This window comes from Cetorhinus maximus, chromosome 1 (assembly GCF_964194155.1).
Source record: "Cetorhinus maximus chromosome 1, sCetMax3.hap1.1, whole genome shotgun sequence".
Lineage (NCBI taxonomy): Eukaryota > Metazoa > Chordata > Chondrichthyes > Lamniformes > Cetorhinidae > Cetorhinus > Cetorhinus maximus.
This window is the reverse complement of record NC_135879.1, coordinates 206,159,989-206,182,595: the sequence shown is the minus strand read 5'-3', so window position 1 is coordinate 206,182,595 and position 22,607 is coordinate 206,159,989.

Genomic DNA, 22,607 nt, shown 5'->3' with positions numbered 1-22,607 from the left:
GTAGATGAGGGTAGTGTAGTTGATGTAGTCTACATGGACTTCGGTAAGGCTTTTGACAAGGTCCCACATGGGAGAATGGTCAAGAAGGTAAGAGCCCATGGGATCCAGGAAATTTGGTAAATTGGATCCAAAATTGGCTTAGTGGCATGAGGCAGAGGGTGATGGTCGAAGGTTGTTTTTGTGATTGGAAGCCTGAGACAAGTGGTGTGCCGCAGGGGTCGGTGCTGGAACTTTTGCTGTTTGTAGTGTATATCAATGATTTAGACCATAGAAGGTATGATCAATAAGTTTGCAGATGACACGATAATTGGTGGTGTCGTAAATAGTGAGGAGGAAAGCCTTACATTACAGGACAATAGAGATGGGCTGAGCAGTGGCAAATGGAATTTAATCCTGAGAAGTGTGAGGTGATGCATTTTGGGAGGACTAACCTGGTAGGGGAATACACAATGAATGGTAGGACCCTAGGAAGTACAGAGGATCAAAGGGGCCTTGGTGTACATGTCCATAGATCCCTGAAGGCAGCAGCATAGGTAGATAAGGTGGTCAAGAAGGCATATGGAATACTTGCCTTTATTAGCCGAGGCATAGAATATAAGAGCAGGGAGGTTATGTTGGAGCTGTATAAAATGCTAGTTAGGCCACAGCTGGAGTACTATGTGCAGTTCTGGTCAGCACACTATAGGAAGGATGTGATTGCACTGGAGAGGGTGAGAGGAGATTCACCAGGCTGTTGCCTGGGCTGGAGTATTTCAGTTATGAAGAGAGACTGGATAGGCTAGGGTTGTTTTCCTTAGAGCAGAGAAGGCTGGGGGGGGACCTGATAGAGATATACAAAATTATGAGGGGCCTAAATAGGTAGCATACAGGGCTACGGGCCAAGTGCTGGAAAATGGGATTAGAATTGAAAGGTGCTTGATGGCCAGCATGGGCACGATGGGCTGAAGGGCCTGTTTCTGTGCTGTATAACTCTATGACTCTATGACTTTATGACCTGCAGAATTAAAGCACGATTCAATGGCTCTGTGAGGAACATTAAGAAGCCTAACAGAAATGCTTCGTCATTGGTTTCAAGACAGATATGGAGGTGACCACGGAGCAGATACCTGTAAATTCTAAGAGGCAGAATGTCATTACTGTCTTAAGAAGGGTCACATAGTTAGGCAATGCTGGGCAAAGTTGAAGCAGTCTGCAGAATAGCAAACAAACATAATAGAAGTAACGTATACAGCAAAGGTTGAAGCTGCTGCTCCTGATGTTTACTCCTTATATAATGTGACTGCTGTGAAACCTGAGCCTATTACGGTGACAGTACAAGTGAATGAGAAACCACTGACAATGAAAGTGGATACTGGTGCCTCAACTACAGTGGTAGGAGGGCACACTTTCAGGTGCCTTAATGAAGGTAGACAGCTAATAAACCTTGGAGTGGACAACCGCTAAATTAAGAACTTACACGGGAGAATCTATTAAATTAAAAGGCACCGCCACTGCCCCAGTCTCTTACAAGTGACAGACAGCCCCAAGTGCCTGTAATAATAGCGACAGGAGAGGGACCCAGTCTTTTAGGTTAGGATTGGCTACAGAAGATGATATTTCACCTAAAAACAAATGGAATCTCAGAACTTCTAAGGAAATACAACATGGTTTTTCAGAATTAATTAGAAAATTGAAAGGCATGCACGCCAAGATACATGTTGATCCTTGGGCGACACCACATTTCTTTAAGGCCAGGCCTGAAAGGAAAGGTAGATGCAGAGCTGCACGGGTTAGAAAAGTGGGCATCATCCAACCTGTCCAATTCTCGGAGTGGGCCACATCCATAGCTCCATTGGTTAAGCCTGAGTGCACCAAACGTATCCGTGGAGACGATAATTTGACAGTGAATAAGGCAGCAAAATTAGATCAGTACCCCATTCCAAGGAAAGATGACTTATGTGCCAAGCTTGCTGGAGGCAAGTCCTATATGAAATTGGATATGAGTCACGCCTACTAACAATTACAAATGGATCACACGTTGAGAGAATATGTGACGATGAACACACAAGGGTCTCTATCAGTACACCTGTCTACCCTTTGGAGTCTCGTCAGAATGTGGTATTTTCCAGAGTACAATGGAGAGTCTTTTGCAAGGACTGCCACGAGTGGTAGTATATGTGGATGATGTTCTCATTACTGTGTCAACTGAGACTGAACACTTGGCCAACCTGGAGGAGGTGCAAAGGAAGTTCATGGAAGCTGGCGTACAGTTAATGAAGGAAAAATGCACATTTCAAGCACTAGAAGCCATTTATCTAGGTCGCAGGGTGGATGTCATGAGTTTGCATTCTGTAGAAGATAAAGTTCAGGGAATAAAAGATATACATCATCATCCAATGTAACAGAACTCAAGTCCTTCCTGGGTATGATCAACTATTATAGCTGCTTCTTACCCAACCTATCAACTGTTTTGGCTCCATTACAATCGTTGCTAAAAGAGGAACCCCCGTTGGTCATGGGGTTCACAACAGGAAGACGCCTTTGTGAAAACAAAGGAATTGCTGCATTCATTGTGTTTATTGGTACACTACGACCCATAGAAAGAGTTGGTATTAACATGTGATGCTTCTCCTTATGGTGTAGGAGCTGTGTTATCACATAGACTGGAAAATGGATCAGAAAGGCCCATTGGCTATGTCTCGAGAACCCTTTCCCAAGCCGAGAAGGGCTATTCTGTTAGAAAAAGAAGGATTATCAGTAGTATTCTGTGTAAAAATGTTTCACCAGTACCTACATGGACGACATTTTACCATTGTGTTGGACCATAAACCATTAACAGGATTATTCAGCCATTCCGCCAATAGCATCAGCAAGAATACAATGCTGGGCTCTGACATTATCTATGTATGAGTATATTTTTATGTACTGCCCTGGCTTACACATTGTAAATGCAGATGCACTCAGTTGTCTCCCGTTACCAGATAGCATTGTAAATACTCCCGTTCCACAAGAATTAGTGCTATCATTGAATTTCTTAGATTCTTTGTCTGTGTGTGCAAAACAAATTAGAAATTGGATGAACAGAGATCCAATATTGTCGAAGGTCAGAGACTTTGTTTTGCAAGGATGGCCAAACTTGCCTGTATCTGAAGAATTAAGACCGTTCCATGCCAGAAACACGGAATTAAGTTGTCAAGGCGGAATTGTGTTGTGGGGTTCAAGAGTTGTCGTACCATCACAAGGTAGAGAACCACTCTTGACAGAGCTTCACAGTGCGCATCCAGGCATATCAAAGATGAAAATGTTTGTGCAAAGCTATGTCTGGTGGCCAGGCATAGACAGTGACTTTGAAAACATGGTCAAGCATGGTCTCCACTGTCAGCAGTAACAGAAGTTGCCTTTTTCAGCTCTCCTGCATCTGTGGGAGTGGCCAGGTCGACCTTGGGTCCTACTACATATCGAGTATGTAGGTCCATTCTTAGATACCATGCTCTTGTTAATTGTGGATGAGCATTCAAAATGAATGGATGTGCACAGTGTCAAATCGCCAACATAGAACACAATTATCGAGAAGCTACATCATTGTTTCAGCATACATGGCCTACCTGAAATTGTCATTTCCGATAATGGTACGGCCTTTACCAGCACTGAGTTTCAGAAATTTATGGGCCTGAATGGAATCCGACAGGCAACCCTCACCTAGTCTGGTCTAGTGGGTGGGCAGTACAAACTTGCAAGTCTAGTATGAAAAAATTATTGGAAGGCACGCTGGAATTTCGACTTACCAGGTTTCTCTTCAGTTATCGTACAATGCCACATTAGACTGTGGGTTCAACACCATCGGAGCTATTAATGAAACGCCGTCTGCATACATGTTTACACTTGGTGTTTCCGAATTTAGAGGGGAAGGAAGCGCAGAACCAGAGTAATCAGAAATATAACCGTGACATACATAGTAAGACTCGCACATTCAGTGTAGACAACCGATATGTGTGCGAAATTTTGGCAAGGGACTTTACTGGGCTCCGGGAGCCATTGTTTCAGGGACTGGCCCATTATCTTTCCAAGTACAAGTGGGAGATAGAATCTGTAGTAATTATGGTATTATATAGTGTGTAATGTACCTTCAAGAAAAACACTTGTTAAGGAAGATCTCATGATCTGTAGTAACCACTAGGAGAGTAGCGTGAGTGATCTCAGCAATCAGTTAGAGATAGAGTTGGAGTTGAAAGCACACATGTAGTTGCTGCTGAGTATATTGTAAATAAACTTAAAAATTCCACCCAAGAATTGTTTGCAGATCAACTCTATCATTAATAGCACAGCCCAGCCACCCTACAAGAAACTGGCGACAAGGATAAAATAGGGCTGAGCAGAAGAAATCAAGTTAGAAAGAAATCGGCACTGCACCTCGCCCAGTCAGTAGCAAGCTCCGTTAGAATTGAAGAAGTTATCCCCATTCAAAATGCTACAACTTGGGAGAATTGATCTTTTGAACCTGCTGCAGATGATTGGGCACAATACATAGAATGCCTCGTATTCCTTTTCAAGCGAATGAGATTGCGGCGGAAGAGGCAAGTGATCCTCTTGAGTACTTGTGGGAGCAAAACCTACAGGTCTGATTCAAAGTTTGACTGCACCCAGTGCCCCAGATTCGAAGAATTTGATAAATTGGTGGACCTTGTGAAGGGTCACTTTCAACCCAAGCCCTCAGTCACGATGCAGAGGTTCAGGTTTAATTCGCGAAATAGAGCCCCGGGTGAGACAATTGCATGCTACGTGGCAAATTTGAAGCTGCTAACGGAACATTGTAAGTTTGGTACAACTCTGAACGACATGCCCAGAGATTGTTTAGTGTGTGGTGTGAAAAAGGGCACTGTTCAGAAAAGATTATTGCCCGAAGTGAATCTGGATTTCAAGAAGGTGCTGGAGATTCAGCTCGGTGCTGGCCAGCAAGAGATTCAAAAACAATACAGGGTGCGCAAAATGGTGCCATCCTCCACATCGGGCAGGAAACCTCAGCCAAAAGAGGGGCAAAAAGTGAGACTCTGCCAAGAAGCAGGAAACAGCCTCCTCTAGCCGAATAATGAAGAAAAATAATTTAGCTGCGAAATTGAAGAATAATATTTGTCACAGTGAAAGTAAATGGCAAACCTGTTAAAATGGGAATGAGCATGGGAGCTTCCACTACTGTAATTGAGGAACATACCTTCAGCTACTTGAATACTGATGAATATCAATTAAGTTTAGAAGAAACAGCCGCCAAGCTAAAAACATAGATGGGTGAAGACATTCAAGTAAAAGGCATAAGCAGAGTAACCATTCATTATGGAAGCCAATCGGCAAAGCTACCCTTAATGATGGTGTCAGGTGAAGGACCAAGCCTCCTGGGGCGAAATTGGTTAAAAGACATTAAGTTAGAGTCGGCTGAAATTTTCCATCTGAGAGCAAGTAGGCTACCAGAGCTACTTAGAAAGTACGCCACCATCTTTAAGGATGAACTGGGGAAAATCCAGGGCCGGCAGGTCAAGATTCATATGGATCCAGAAACAATCCCTCGCTTCATGAAGGCAAGGCCAATACCATATGTCCTGTGAGAAAAAGTCGACATTGAGCTGAACCGACTAGAGAAACTGGGCGTTATACATCCTGTTCAGCTCTCAGAATGGACAGCACCCATAGTCCCCATCCTTAAACCCAATCAAAACGTCCAAATTTGTGGAGACTACAAACTGATGGTTAATAAGGCAGCTAAGCTGGACAGACACCCTGTTCCAAAAATCGAAGACCTGTATGTCAAGCTGGCAGGAGAGACAAAGCTTGACATGAATCATGCTTATCAACAATTAGAGTTGGATCATGCCTCTTGGGAATTTGTCACAATTAATACCCATAAAGGGTTGTACCAATATACACAATTGCCTTTCGGTGTCTCCTCTGCTTGAGCCATCTTTCAGAGAACAATGGAAAGCTTACTGCAGGGACTGCCCCTGGTTGTAATCTATTTAGACGATGTATTGGTGACAGGATTCACTAAAAAAGAGCATTTGGCAAACTTAGAAGAAGTCTTAAAATGTTTCTTGCAGGCTGCAGTGTGTTTAACAAAAGAAAAGTGCATGTTCCAAGTGAAGGAGGTAATCTATTTGGGTTATTGGATAGATTCACAGGGCCTCCACCCGGTTGAGGAAAAAGTGAGAGCCATAAGAGACGCACCTGCGTCAAAGAACGCCTCAGGGCTCAAATTATTCCTAGGAATGATCAACTATTATGGGCAGCTCTTACCCAATTTGTCCACAGTGTTGGCCCCCCTGCATTCTCTACTCAATAAGAGCCAACGTTGGTCTTGGGAGGGGCCCCAGAAAGGAGCTTTCATAAAGGTAAAACAATTGTTGCACTTGTCCAATCTATTAGTGCATTATGACCAGACGAAAGAATTGGTGCTGACACGTGACATATCTCCCTACAGAGTGGGAGCAGTGCGCTCTCATCTGATGAACGACGGCACGGAACGGCCAATAGGTTGCGTATCAAGATCACTCACCATAGCAGAAAAGGGATACTCGCATTAGAAAAAGAAGGCCTGTCCATCATCTTTGGTGTCAAGAAATTTCACCAGTACGTACACGGCCGCCATTTTACAATAATTTCAGACCACAAACCATTGCTAGAATTGTTTATTGAGGACAAGGCTATACCACCCATTGCCTCAGCAAGAATACAATGATGGGCTTTAATTCTGGCAGCACACAAATACACTTTTGTGCATAGGTCTGGCAAACAAATTGCAAATGCCGATGCCCTTAGTCGTTTGCCTTTACAAGAAAATGATGAGCACATCCCAGTTCCACAGAAACTTGTTTTACTATTAAATTTCTTAGATTCCTTGCCGGTATGTGCTTGACAGATGGACTGGACAAGTCAGGACCCAGCCCTATCTCAGATACGAGAATAAGTGCTACATGGTTGGTCACAGGTGCCCGTATTTGACAAAATGAAACTGTACTTCAACAGAAGGCATGAAATAACCAGCAGGATGGCATCTTATTGTGGAGAGCATGAGTGATTGTTTCTCCAAAGGGAAGGGAGCCACCTTTAATTGAACTACACAGTGCCCATCCAGGAATTTCCCGAATGATGACCAGAGCATGCTGCTACCTATGGTGGCCTGGGATGAATGGCAAAATAGGAAGTTTAGTAAAGCACTGTGTGCAATGTCAGCAACTGCAAAAGTTGCCAGTGACAGCTCCGTTACACCCATGGGAGTGGCCAGGTAGACCCTGGGTGCGGTTACACATTGACTCCGTTGATCCTTTCCTGGGAAAAATTTTTCTGCTCATAGTTGATGCCCATTCAAAATGATTGGATGTATATGAAGTGGAGTCACCAACATCGGCTGCTGCAATTGAGAAACTACTTCAGAATTTTACCATTCATGGATTACCAGAAGTTGTCGTTTCCGATAACGGCACGGCATTTACGAGTGCTGTGTTTCAACGGTTTATCAGTCTCAAAGTTATCACTCATGTGAAAACTGCACCATATCACTCTTCCTCAAATGGACTGGCCGAAAGGACGGTTCAAACGTTCAAGGCAGGTATGAAAAAGCTAATTGGTGATTCCTTGGCAACCAAGCTAGCACTCTTTCTTTTTCATTACAGGGCTACCCCTCATACAACGACAGGTGTCACACCTGCCAAGTTACTGTTGAAATGCTATCTCAGGATGAGATTGAGATTAATAATGTCGAATTTAGAGAGGAAGGTGGAAAGGAGTCAGGGAAGCCAGAAAACTGGATTTCAAGACATGACACGACACTGGCATAGTCGCGAGAGGAAATTTACCGTGGGAGAACCGGTATATGTGAAGAACTTTGGGGAAGGACCAACGTGGTTACCAGATGAAATAAGTGTGGTGACTGGACCTCTATCTTACCATATGGAGGTGGAAGGCTGGATCACGAGTAAACATGTGGACCATTTAAGGAAGAGAGAGGCAAATCACCAAGGTTTGGTTCCAGCAGCAATCATGACTGGATCTGCCTTTCCTGTTGAGGATAATCAACCCAGGACTGACATGTCTGATGTTCCTGTAAGGGTTGAGGGTACAGAGCTGCAAATGCCCACGGAAGCATCTGATGTTCAGGCAACTCTGGAAAAGGAGGTTCCTGACAAAGAATCTGAAGTTGTGGAGCTGCGACATTATACACGAACCAGGAAATTATCTGAAAGACTGAATTTATAAATCCCTTGCCCAGTGTAAATATTATGTTGTTTTGAAAAAATATGTACTTGTAAATATAATATGTATAGCCAAGTTAAAGGGGGAGGCATGTAGTAATTATGGTTTTATTTAGTGTGTAATGTACCTTTAAGAATAATATTTGTTAAGGAAAATCACCTGATCTGTAGTAACCAATAGGACAATAGCGCGGGCTCCCTCAGCAGTCAGTACATAGATAGAGTTGGAGTTGAAAGCACACGTGTAGTTTCGACTGAGTATATTGTAAATAAACTTAATGTTTCCACCCAAGAAGTGTCTGCAGATCAACCCTATCACTAATAGTACAACTCGGCCACCCTACAACAGAATCGTTCGTAAACATATAGATCACGTCCTTGCCAGAGAGCCATTCCAACAATTAGCTGATCAACCTGTGATTAACGTGGAACCGTTGAGCTCTGAGGTGTGTGATTGACCTAGAACAAACATTTCAGATGCTTCAGAAGAGTTGCCAAACCCTGAACAGCCTAATGCTGATGATGTGCCTCATAGCGCAACTCCAGATCCTGTCTATCCTGTTCAGGGACCTTCAGTGGCAGAGCTACACTGCTCTGGCCATATAAGGAGATCACCTCAGACACTTGATTTGCAATCACCTGAAATTATAAATTGTTTGTTGGGTTGTTTAAATGTTTTTCTGTAAAGAGTAATTGTAAAGAACTAAAGAGGGAGGAAATGTGGTAACTGGGTGTATAGTCATTCCCTCCTGCCAATCTCGGGTCATGTGATGTACTGTGGGGGCTCCGACCAATGAACTGTTCGTGCGGGCATTCCATGGGTCAGGGTTTTTCCGAGGAGAGATCTGGTTGAGCGTGCAAGCACTGAAAATGTCTCTGTAATAAAGTTTAACTGTTTCTTGATGGAACCTGTCTGCTCCATAGAGTCATCACACCATCCAGCAATTTATTTTACATATTTGAGAGATAGGGATGGCAAGGGCTAGAAATGCTTTGGAGGCATATTTCACTTTGCCTTTTTTTTGTGTGATATATTCTGTTGGTTGCCTGTTGGGAGTCCAGCTCCCGAAGCAAAAGTTTAAATGAAGTTATAATGACGTGTTATTGTGCATCACAATTATTACAGATTCATTTACTAACCCCTGTAGAAAAGTGTTGTGCCCTGCTGCTGTAGCACAGCAATTAAGGAGGAAATCCAGAAAGCATATCCTACCAAACAAATATGCCCACTATCATGTGGGTAAACACACATTTTTCATTCATCACGTTTTAGCAAACCAACTCATGACCTTTAAGAAAAACTGAGAAAGCTTTGAGTAACAAATAATGTTTTTATCCCTCACAATGGCTGGGACACAATGGGCAGAATTTTACCCAGCATGGCGGTGGGCAGAAGGCCAACGCGGAAGTAATCTTCCTTATCAGCCCATATTTTTCCATGTGAGCACTAATTCTATCCCAAACAATTGTTTCTGGAATCTTGCCCAACACTGAAGTTAAACTGACTGGTCTGTAATTGCTGGGCTTATCCTGACAACCTTTTTTGAACAAGGGCGTAATGTTTGCAATTCTTCAGTCCTCTGGCACCTCCCCTGAGTCTAGGGAAGACTGAAAGATTATGGCCAGTGCCCTTGCAATTTGTACTCTCATTTCCTTCAATATCCTGGGATGCATCTCATCCAGTCCCGGTGCCCTGTCAACTTTAGGTACCGACAGTCTATCTAACACTTTCCCCTTGTCAATTTTGAACCCTTCTAATGATACAGTTTCCATGGCCTGGGTAGCATGTACCTCCTTGGTAAGGTGGATGCAAAGTATTCATTTAATACCTCAGCCATGGCCCCTTCATCCATGTGTAAATTCCCATTTAGGCCCCTAATCGGCCCTACTCCTCCTTTACCACCTTTTACTATTTATATGTCTATAGAAGACTTTGGGATTCCCCTTTATGTTGGCTGCCAGTCTTTTCTCATAATCCCTCTTTGCTTCTCTAATATGCTTTTTCACCTCCCCTCTGAACATTCTGTATTCCTCTTGGTTCTCAATTGTATTTTCTACCTGACACCTGTCATAAGGGACCCCTGGCACGGGACTGTGACAGCTGCACCAAAAAGCACTGTTTGGGCGCCTGAGTAATTTGTGGTGAAAATTTTGATTTCCTATAACTTGCTGCAGAAGGTAAGAGCTCCATTGGCTCGGTCATTTGTGGAGAGACAAAAAGAGTTCAAGGGCTGATTTCCACTATCTCCTTAAACACTTGCTATTCATCAGGGGAATGGGTCAGCTACATTCAAATATACTTTCTTCCCCGGCAAGGGCCCAGGACTCTTCCAAACTAGATGATTAGTCGTGCACATTAATAAGCAAGCTGTAACCTTCTGCAGCAAGTTACAGGAAATCAAAATTTTCATCACAAATTACTCAGGCAGAGATACCAGAGGGGTGGCACAGATATTGGAGGAGTTCATCAAGACCAGGAGTGCTGCAATGACCTGCTCAACAGAACGCATGGCTTCCTCCATTGACAGACTGGCGACTGCCATTGGGAGGCCAAACCCAGCAACTCACTGATGCAATAGTGGGTATACGTTCTGACCTGCACTCCATAATTGTCTCTGACCACTGGGCCCCCAAACCAGGACGAGAGAGGGATGAGGAGCCTGGAGTCACATCCAGCTACTGGTCCCTCTCAGGAAATCAGGGAGGGCCAGTGGACCTCACAGCCCCGGTGGTGGCAGAGGAGCAGCTGCCATTAGTATCTGGGGGCACCTCTGAGGGTGCTTCTGATGGCCAGGTCCTTTCCTCCACCCCTCTGTCATTGGCACAGATGCCTCCAAGTTCCACAGTGACTAGTAAGTCACCTGCCGCTGCTCAGGGGACTCCCACCATGCTGGGTCCTCGCAGCCTCAGGTGACCAGGGGACAGCCGCCAAAGTCATCCCAGGCAAGGGGGCTCTCTGTCTGCAGCACAGCTGGCAGCAAGGAGGGAGCACCACACCACAGCACTTGGAAAAGATTCAAGAATACCCCACATTAGTCAGAATTAGGTGCACATGGGTGCCATTCTTCTTTGTGAGATATGAATATTGATATGAGCTATTGAGTACATAAATGACTGCTATTTTCCAATTATTGTCTGGCTGCATCTACTCATCATCTCTGTGTGAATGTGTGGATATCAATTTATTTGATGACTTTATTTAATTCTGTGATTATGTGCATCCTTCAGAATGACATTATTTGGCCCTTGCCCATATTCGACATGGGTATTCGTGTCATGGAGCTGTGTGGAGAAGGTGCCGACAGCCATGAAGGTGATATTGAGGTGGAGACACTCAGCTAGTGGAACCTTCTGATGATCAGAGCTTCCCATGTCTCACGAACATCCAGACCCTTCCTTGGACCAGCTCAGCCAATTACCTACTACAGCTCGCCCTCCTCTTCCTCTGACTCCTCATCAGGGGACCAGCCTGTCTCCCTTAATTCCTCCTTTGACACGGGTTCCCCTCTCTGTAGGGCCTGGTTGTGCAGCCACAGCAAGCTACTACCATGAGGGAGCCTCTGGCTGGTGCATATTGGAGCGAGCCACCTGATCTTTCCAGGCATCAGAATTGCATGTCTGCTCAATGATGGAGCAGGTTGTTGCATGGCAGGTTGTTGTCCCAGTGCTCAGGATCCGTCCTTGGATACTGTACTGAAGTCATCATCCATTTCTTCAGGAGCTATCCATTGTCTCCAAGCAGCCATCCATCCAAAGTGTCCAGTCCCGTAAACATCCCTGGCACCTGGAGTATCTGAGATTGTATGTGCCATGGCTGCTTCTGGGGTACTGTGCACACACCTGCATGATTCTTTGATTGTGGTTGCACACAACCTGAATGTTTATGGAGTGGTATCCCTAGGGGTTGATGAAAGCCCTTGGCAGCCCTGCTAGTGTATTGATGGCTACATGCCCTGGTACAATCAATTTCCCCTGTACCCGTGGGAAACCAGCCATGGCTGCAAAGCCTCTGGCTCTTTCCGCTGGAGTGTTGTTGTCTGTTGTAAAGGAAATATATTGATGTCCATGCCTAAACATGGCATTAGTGAAGACCTTTGTCCAATGACATGCTGCTGGCTGGGTGATCCCACATGCAGCCTGAAATGAGCCGGAGGTGAAGAAGTTCAAGGACTCAGGCATCAGGTGGCCACGCACACAATTGAAGGCAATCTCAGCCATCAGCATGTGACAGTCTCTTGTGAAAGGCAAAGCCTCCAGAGATACTGTCGATCCATCATCTGCAGGTTGGACATTCAGACCCTGTAAACTCGGTTGGCAGGGTATGGTCCTCACCTACCTCTGCATTCCTACTGCTGCCGCCCCTCCACAGACCTTCACTTCTCAGCAGGTTGCCTACCCTCCTGCCCCTGGCCGGCTGGCCTCCTCCTTCTCCATTTCCTTCTCCTCTCCTTCTCACAGATGGTACAATGCCCACAGGGGACACCATTTCACACAACAAATGGAGCAGTGTTCAAAGATGGCCGCAACACCAACTTTTTTGACCCTCCCCTAAGGAATGGTCCTGAATCCGATCAGGGATGTATCTGCTGCAAAATTTTCCCAACTAACTAACCTCCCCTGCTAAAGTCAGGGATAGACCTACCTCCCTGAAAAAAATACGATTCCCACCGGCTGTGTTTCCCACCTTATAATAGCATGTGCAATGTTTTATGGCAGTCAGTTGGGCTGTTAAGTACCATAATTTGGGGTTTAAGTACTAATTTCAAAATGGCAGGTGGGCTTCCAAGTTTAGAGCCCACCTGACTACTGTATTATTGCAGACAGGCATAATGATGGCACACCACGCCGGATTTAACGCTTTTGTGGAACTATGGCAGTCCCGCTTTAGCCACGTGTAAAATTCCAATCAATATCACATGTCAGTGCTACCTTATTTCTTGTACATGTTATTGTATGGTCTTTGAACTATGCCTGATCTGTTGCACCTCATCTTGCTGAGAGACTGGAGTGTGTGAGGTGGCTGGCTGTCCGTGTGGTCTTTATGTGACTGTGGTTGCCTTTTTCCTCAAGATACCCACACCCTGGAGGGTATTAGCTGCATATCCAATACTGTTCCTGGGGCAAACTTTAGACAGGTAATTGGAAGGGTCTGTCAGAGAGACCTACTTGTCTCATTATTGTGAGTATAGCAAGGTTTTATGTGAACACCTTCTTGCCAGGTGACTGACACTGGATACAGGTGTCTGCTTGATAGTTGTCCTCAATTGGTCAACCAGGAGGAGCCTGCAGTGTTGAAATAATCACCCAAGACCTTTGTTGTAGGAGTGCCAGTTGCTAGCAACAAAAGTTTTCTGCAATTGGGGGCATCTGCTATTGTATTGCCTGGAACCACTAAATGCTCCAGAAAGGGCTGTGGTACAATGAAGCAGTTTCACTGATGGTGCTACATATGCTAGCTGTGAGCTTCTCTCCTAAGCTCGATAGTTTGCGACCGTATGCACCACTTATTAGCAATTCCTGCATATAGTTCCAATGGGGGTGGGGAGGGCGTTGGGGGTTGGAGGTCATAGACTTTTAGCTGGTAGAGTCACATTTCCTGATCCTTCATTTAGGAATGGGTGGAAGTTCATCTTTCATCACATCTCCTTCTGCCCAATCATGCTCATCCCCATTAAGCTGTGCGTTGTTGTAATGCTCACTGTCTGAAGCAGTTCAGATGCTTTTTCTGGGTTGGTGCTTGAAGAGTCAGGGTGATTGATGGTGTGCAGAGCAGTGCCTGCAGGATCTACATGATCATCTTAGTTGTTTCTCTGCTTGCTGATGCTGTGTTTCATCTAAAAAGTGAGGAAAAAAAGGAAGAGGTTATAATACAAACATACAGAAATAATGGGCTGGAAAAGCCCAGAGGGTCTATCAAGCCTGCCCCACATAATGGGTGATGGAGGAGCTGACGAACCAGTAACATGAGGGTGCTTGCAGGAATAATCCATGTCCCACACCAAGAGGTTTAAAAGAAGTAGAACGTTATGGCAAACTTACATCTGGCACCTCTCCCATTTCTCCATCTCCAACTCCCTTGACAACAACTACCTCCAGGTGCTTCCTCCCTCTGTGGCCTGTCTCCTTCACTGTGTTATGCAAATCTTCCTTCCTTGATGGCCTGCTGATAATGAAATATTTAAGGACAACAAAAAGGGAAGGCATATTAAAGATAGGGTGATATTTAGAAAGAAGGTGGGGTGCAAGGACAAGTTTTTATTAAGAGCTGGATAATAGCAATTCTGAAGAAGGGGAAATAATTACTGATTAAAAGGGAGCTCTTGATGAAGGCCACGGACATTGGCTGAAGTGAGGGAGTTTATCGGTCAGGAAATAGGCTGGGAAGAAATTGAAAGGTGAGGTGTTGGATGAGCGGTTGGATGAGAGGTAGAAGGGAAATAGGAAAAGGAACTCTTGCGAGAGAAGATCAGTAGTGGTGGAAGCAATGGACTGAGGCAGATGGTTTTTTGGGAAATTTAGAAATCCATGTTTTTATGGTGGAGAGATGTTTAGGATTGTCCATAGCCTTTAGGATGATCCTAGGGTAATGAGGACATTAGCCTCGCCCCCACCACAGGTTGGGGGGAAGGCAATGATGGAATAGTGGTATTGTCGCTGGATTAGTAATCCAGAGACACAGGGTAATGCTCCAGGGACCCAGGTTTGAATCCCACCATGGCAGATGGCAGAATTTTAATTCAATCAATAAAAACCTGGAATTAAAAAGTTCAATGATGACCATGAAACAATTGTTGATTGACGTAAAAACACATCAAGTTCACTAATGACCTTTAGGGAAGGAAATCTGCTGTCCTTACCTGGTCTGGCCTACATGTAATTCCAATCCATAGCAATGTTGTTGACTCTTAGGTGCCCTCTGTAATGGCCTAGCAAGACATCAGTTGTATCAAACCGCTAAACAGTCAATAAGGAATGAAACTAAATGGACAACCGGGCATTGACCTAGGCACCTGAAATGACAACGGCAAACCCAGCCCTATCGACCCAGCAAAGTCCTCCTTACTAACATCTAGGGGCTAGTGCAAAAATTGGGGGAGCTGTCTCACAGACAGCAAAAGTCTGACATAGTCATACTCACGGAATCATACCATACAGGTAATGTCCCAGACACCACCATCACCATCCCTGAGTATGTTCTGTCCCAGCGGCAGAACAGATCCAGCAGAGGCGGTGGTACAGTGGCATACAGTTGGGAGGGAGTTGCCCTGGGAGTCCTCAACATCAAATCCAAACCCCATGAAGTCACATGGCATTAGGTCAACATGGGCAGGGAAACCTGCTGATTACTATGTACCACCCGACACCCACCCTCAGTTGATAAACCAGTACTCTTCCATGTTGCACCACTTGAAACCAACAAGAGGGGAAAAACATACTTGATCTCATTCTCACCAACCTGCCTGCCGCAGATGTAACTGTCCATGACAATGTCATTATGAGTGACCACCGCACAGTCATTGTGGAGACGAAGTCCCGCCTTCACATTGAGGATACCCTCCATCATGTTGTGCGGCACGACCACGGTGCTAAATGGGAGAGATTTTGAACAGATCCAGCAACTCAGGACTGGGCAACCATGAGGCACTGTGGGCCATCAGCAGCAGCAGGATTGTACACCAACACAATCTGTAACCTCATGGCCTGACATGTCCCCTGACTCTACCATAACCACCTAGCCAGTGGGTCAACCGCTCAATGAAGAGTGCAGGAGGACATGCCAGGAGCAGCACCAGGCATACGTAAAATGAGGTGTCAACCTGGTGAAGCTACAACACAGGACTACTTGTGTGTCAAACAGCATAAGCAGCAAGCGATAGACAGAGCCAAGCGATTGCATAACCAATGGATCAGGTATAAGCTCTGCAGTCCTGCCACATTCAGTTGTGAATGGAGGTGGACAATTAAACAACTCACTGGAGGAGGAGGCACCGCAACTATTCCCATCCTCAATGATGGGGGAGCCCAGCACATCAGTGCAAAAGATAAGGCTGAAGCATTTGCAACAATCTTCAGCCAGGAGTGGGTTACCCATCTTGGCCTCCTTCGGAGGTCCCCAGCATCACAGATGCCAGTCTTCAACCAAGTTGATTCACTCCATGTGAAATCAAGAAACTGCTGAAGGCATTGGATACTGCAAAGGCTATGGGCCCTGACAATATTCCGGCAATAGTGCTGAAAATTTGTGCTCCAGAACTTGCTGTGCCCCTAGCTAAGCTGTTCCCGTACAGCTGCAAAACTGGCATCTACTCGGCTATGTGGAAAATTGCCCAGGTATGTCCTGTACACAAAAAGCAGGACAAATCCAACTCAGCCAACTATTGCCTCATCAGTCTATTCTTGATCATCTGTAGAGTGATGGAAGGGGTCATCAGCGGTGCTATCAAGCAGCACTTGATCAGCAATAACTTGCTCACTGACGCTCAGTTTGGGTTCCACCAGGGCTACTTAGCTCCTGACCTCATTACAGCCTTGTTTCAAACATGGACAAAAGAGCAGAACTCCAGAGGTGAGGCATCAAGGCAGCATTTGACTGAGTATGGCATCAAGGAGCCCGAGCAAAACTGGAGTCAATGGGAATCAGGTGGAAAGCTCTCCGCCGGTTGGAGTCATACCTAGCACAAAGGAAGATGGTTGTTGTTTTTGGAGGTCAATCATCTCAATTCCAGGACATCACAGCAGGAGTTCCTCAGGGTAGTGTCCTCAGCCCAACCATCTTCAGCTGCTTCATCAATGACCTTCCTTTCATCATAAGGTCAGAAGTGCAGATGTTTGCTGATGATTGCACAATGTTCAGCACCATTCATGACTCCTCAGATACTGAAACAGACCATGTCCAAATGCAGAAAGACCTGGACAATATCCAGGCTTGGGCTGATAAGTGGCAAGTAACATTCACGCTACACAAGTGCCAGGCAATGACCATCTCCAACAAGAGAGAATCTGACCATTGCCCCTTGATATTCAATGACATTACCATTGCTGAATCTCCCATTATCAGCATCCTTGGGGCTGCCATTGACCAGAAACTGAACTGGACTAGCTATATAAATACTGTGGCTACAAGAGCAGGTGAGAGGCTAGGAATCCTGTGGTGAGTAACTCACCTCCTGACTCACCAAAGCCTGTCCATCTTCTACAAGGCACAAGTCAGTAGTCTGATGGAATACTCTACATTTGCCTAGATGAGTGCAGCTCCAACATTACTCAAGAAGCTTGACACAGACATTCACTCGCTCCACCACCAATGCACAGTAGCACCAGTGTGCACCATCTACAAGATGCTCTGCAGGAACTGACCAAGGTTCCTTAGACAGCACCTTCCAAACCCACGACCACTACCATGAAGAAGGATAAGGGCAGCAGACACATGGGAACACCACCACCTGGAAGTTTCCCTCCAAATCATTCACCATTCTGACTTGGAAATAGATCGCAATTCCTTCACCCTCCCTAACAGCACTGTGGGTGTACCTACACCACATGGACTGCAGTGGTTCAAGAGGGCAGTTCACCACCACCTTCTCAAGGGCAATTAGGGACAGGCAATAAATGCTGGCCCAGCCAGCAAAGCCCAGGTCCCATGAATGAATAAAAGAAAAATTAGGCATCAGAAAGGTAGTGATAATGCAGTTTGCCATAAGCTAGGCAAATGTGACGATGGATAATGAGACCAGTTGCATGCACTCAAGCATGCTGTCCCCTGGTTTGAATTCACAAACCTGGTGAATAACAAGAATGATTAGTGTTTTGGCAGCTGTAATGGTTTTCAAAGAGAATGCTTGAGTTGGTTAGGAATGTAAAGGATGGGAAACCATGAGGAAGTTGACAGGGCAATGACATTGAAGGTGGGTTTGAGGTAACTTTGAGGGTCTGGTCAGAGGAAGGATAGATGGTTTGGTGCTAGGCTGGGTTATGTGAATAACATGCAAATGATTAAAAACAAAAACAGAAATACCTGGAAAAACTCAGCAGGTCTGGCAGCATTGGCGGAGAAGAGCAAAGTTGACGTTTCGAGTCCTCATGACCCTTCAACAGAACCCTTCTGTTGAAGGGTCATGAGGACTCGAAACGTCAACTTTGCTCTTCTCCGACGATGCTGCCAGACCTGCTGAGTTTTTCCAGGTATTTCTGTTTTTGTTTTGGATTTCCAGCATCCGCAGTTTTTTGTTTTTATGCAAATGATTAAGGTGGCCTTGCTGACCAGAGAGACCTTCTACGATGGTGATATTGATTGGGTGGCAATGGAAGTTTATGCGAGTGTTACTGCATAGGGTGAGGTTGAAATGAGAGAAGAGGATATAGATGCTGGAGGTCTGGGGACAGAAGTTTAAGTCTAGGTGAGGAACTTTTAAGACCAAGTGCGGAGAGGAGGCAAAAGATGTTGACCAGAATTCAGTGGACTTGGGAGAATGGGAAATAAAGAGGATCGTGAAGGAGAGATAGGTGAGTGCTTCAAAGTAGAGAAAGTGCCAGGGGAACAAAGTGGAAGCCAAAAAACAAAATTCTCCCAAAAAGAGCTGGTTCCCTCTTTGTCTCAGTCTGCCAGGCTCTGTCTATGAATACTCTTCCTGTAAACTAAAAACATGATTATTTAAATTTAAAAGTTTGACAGAAAACCTTTTAACACTCATTCTGCAACTTGTTTTCAAATCATTTGGGAAAAAAGAAATCCAGATACCTGTTAAAACATGAAGGAAGTTACATTCCAAGATGTAGACGAATCACACTGAATTATGAGCACAGGTGAGATTATTAACTCTCTTCAAGTGACAGAGTGATAGGTCTGGGAAAAATACCAACTACAAGCTCAGGATATGGAGTGAAGCTGAGACTTCCAAGTGAATTGTTAATGAGTGTATTCAAGAATACACAATGTAGATAAGCTTAATCTTGTAATGGTGAAATACTAATAATTTATTCTTGTTATAACCCTTACTTTGAATGCTAAATATTTATTCTTATGGGGAAAGTAAAAAGCAGCAAATCAAGGTGTCTGAAAAGGCATTTGGAGTGATTAGGTGATTCCGTCTTTGATACTTTTTTCCTGATCGATAGTGTTTTGCCGCTTGTTACAGCTACAGCCTTTTGAATTGATGCAGCCATAAGATTTTTTTTGGAGTCATTTGATTGATTCAGATGCTTCTTTTTATTGCTAGATTATTAAATGAACTGCTGCTCTGTAATTTAAACCCATCAACCAGTAGAAATTTGCAAATAAAACTGTGAGGTGACATAGAATGTGTGACATAATGGCTGCTGTTGATGTGATAATGAATTGTCTGTAGCCTGACTTTACTCATGATGGTATTTGTGCATCACTTGGCAAGGCCAACATTTAGTGCCCTTGAGAAGGTGAGAGTCACTGCAGTCTGTGGGGTGAATGTACTATTACAGTGCTGTTCGATAGGGAGAGTTTTTTAAAAAATTCTATAACACTTCTTTGCAGCAGTTTGATACAATGGAATGGCTTGCCAGGCCATTTCAGAGGGTTGTGAATCAGAGTCATGTATAGGCCAAATTAGATAAGGACAGCAGATTTTCTACCATAAAGAACATTAGGGAACCAGTTGGGGTTTTACAACAGTCCATTAGCTTATGATCACCACTACTAATATGAACTTTACTAATGTGAATTTATTTAAACTAATATCAAATTCACAAACTACTGTGGTGGGGTTAGAACACATAACTCCATATTAATAGGTTACACCTCAGTATTACTGGTGCAGTGATATAACCTTACATAACCGTAGCCATCTGCATCAGAAAACTCAGGCCTAGACAGGTGCTGGGCTATGTAAGTGGGGGTAGGTTTGGATGGGAAATCCGGAATTCTGGGTTACTCTGCACGTTGTGGAGCTTTAACTTCACAGCATTTGTCTTTTGGCCCTGGCAGGATTCCAGCTGGGAAGTCAGCCTGATTGACAGGTTTGGCTTCCAGTCAGGCAGGAAGTTCTCTGGAGCAGGCTGCAGGACAAGGTAGGTTTAGGAAGGGGGGTCCACTCTCAGGGATGGTCCAATCTGTAACACCAGATAGGGGTGACCCTTGGGCGAGTTTCAGATCCCTGAGCCTGGGAGGTGGGGAGAGGTCTAACCAAAGTGGAGGGGCAGACATGAGCTCAGTCCTCAACCCTGGGGATTGGGATCTGATGGGAGTGGGGAGCTTTGTGGGCCAAGTAGAAGCACATTTACTCCCTCTGGCCCACAGGCAGTGACACAAAGGCCTGAATTTTCACTCCCATGTCGAGGGTGCAGAGTCAGGACAATTCTCGGCTCCACATTCCTGAGAAAATGTGCCCTGGAAGTTACGATTTTTAATCTGGGGTGTGTGTGTGTGTGTGTGTGTGTGGAGGGTGGGGGGTGGGGGTGGGGGGGGGTGGGTGGTGGGAGGGTGGTGTGGTGTGCGGGGTTGATGGGGTCAGTGCGTGAAATTAGGAGTCATGGCAGGCAACCTTTGAAACACTTTAGAGGCTTTTGATTGCAGAGTCTGGCTGGGAGGAACACCTGCCTCAGTGCTCTGGCATGAATAAAACAAAAAACAGCCCGCTAGCCCTCAACCCTCACACCCACTCACTGCCCCCCCCACACCCTCCCCATGCCCCACCCATCCCATCTCATGCTGCCCACCCACCCCATCTGGCCCTTCATCCTTCCATGCCAACCTATGCCCCTCCACCTACCCCCATGGCCCTTTATAGTACCTATGCCAACCTAGCGCCAAATCATGCCAGTCCATGTCCCCCACCACCAACAACCCTTTGCCTTTGCACATACTATGCCAGCTCTCCCAGTATCCACCATGGGCGGACCTCAGGACCAACGCTGAGATTAAAGTTCTTACGTGTCTACTGACGAATTTTGAAAAATTCTATCATAGGACATAGGCGTCACTGGCTAGGCCAGCATTTTTATTCCCCATTCCTAATTGCCCTTGAGAAGGTGGTGGTGAACTACCATCTTGAACCACTGCAGTTCATGTGGTGCTTGGTGCTAACGGTAGAGTGGGGCTGTGAGGAAACTCACAGATCTGATGGGGAACCTAAGATTTTAAGGTGTTAATCCCAAGTTAGCAGGATAAAATGTAAAATGGCAGACTAACATGAAAATGGCTGCTAGCTTGAATTATTGCCAATATGTATAAAGTAAACAAGGTCTTTCAATCTGTGAGAAATTAGAAGACAACCAGAATAGCCAGCTGCATGAGTGCAGTCTAACATTCATGAATAGACCATTTCTGAGCACGAGGTCACTCTCTGTAAGGGGTGGTGGTGTGAGTCAGTTTCGCCTCTGACTTCTGAGCAGTCTGAATTGCTCCCACTCCCTGGGTTCTAGACCTTGGACTTATTTGGGGGTTGTGACAAAGTGCCGCAGGCAACTGGCTTTGGTGCAAGAAAAGCTGGGTTTATTGAAGTCACAAATGAATTTATAACATTAGGATTACACTGAGATTATACAAGTTTACAAAGTACACTTAGTTAAGAATGGGAAACACACGGCATAATGAGGGAAAATCACGCTACTAATCCCCTTACCCTTGTCCCATCCCCAAAACCTAACTAAATTGAACTAGGAGAGGTCAGGGATCATGCTCACCAACCAGGGTTCCTTGACAGTTTGAAATCCAGCCAGGTAAGCCGGTTGCAGTTTTGGGGTACGCTCTTTGTGTCTTCTGGAGCCTGCCGTCCCCACGTGGTCCTGGTCTGTGGAATCTGCGAAGGTTCTTCAGTTGAGTGGCGGTTGTGTGTGGTCGGTCTTCGTGGAGGGCTGCGGTTGTGGCCTTGTTGTCTTCAGTTAAGCCTGCCACCCCATGCCCCTCACCGTGACATTGCCTGCGGGCCTGCAAAACCTCCAGATCTTCTTGCTTAAACTCTGTTTCAGCCACTCCCAGCTGCTCACTGCCTGCTATCTTTCAAAACTGCTTACCCTTCTGCTAGCTGGTTTCTCCCTCTCTCCTTCATAACTGACTGCCCAGTTATACTGTCTTTTGAATTTCTTATCGGAATCCAAATCAAGGTTAGTTCTTTGTTTGACTTTGGTGGGCTTCCCCCGGTGATTGTTGTCTCGTTGTTTTTAATGGGCTCGCATGATGTTTATCATTGTCTGCCTGCCTAGTAACTAGTTTTGAACTGAAAGCCATTGTATGTGTGGAGTATTGATGGGTTCGCATAATTGAATTGATTGTGCCTTCCTGCCTTAGTAGTTAGTAGCGATTATTTATGCAAGATTTTGATGGGCTTTAGTTTTGTGTGAGGTGAAGTCTTTCTCTGGGTTGATTGTATTAAAGGGAAGAATGCGTATTCTGTCTCCTCTTGTTGTCTGGTTTCAGGCAAA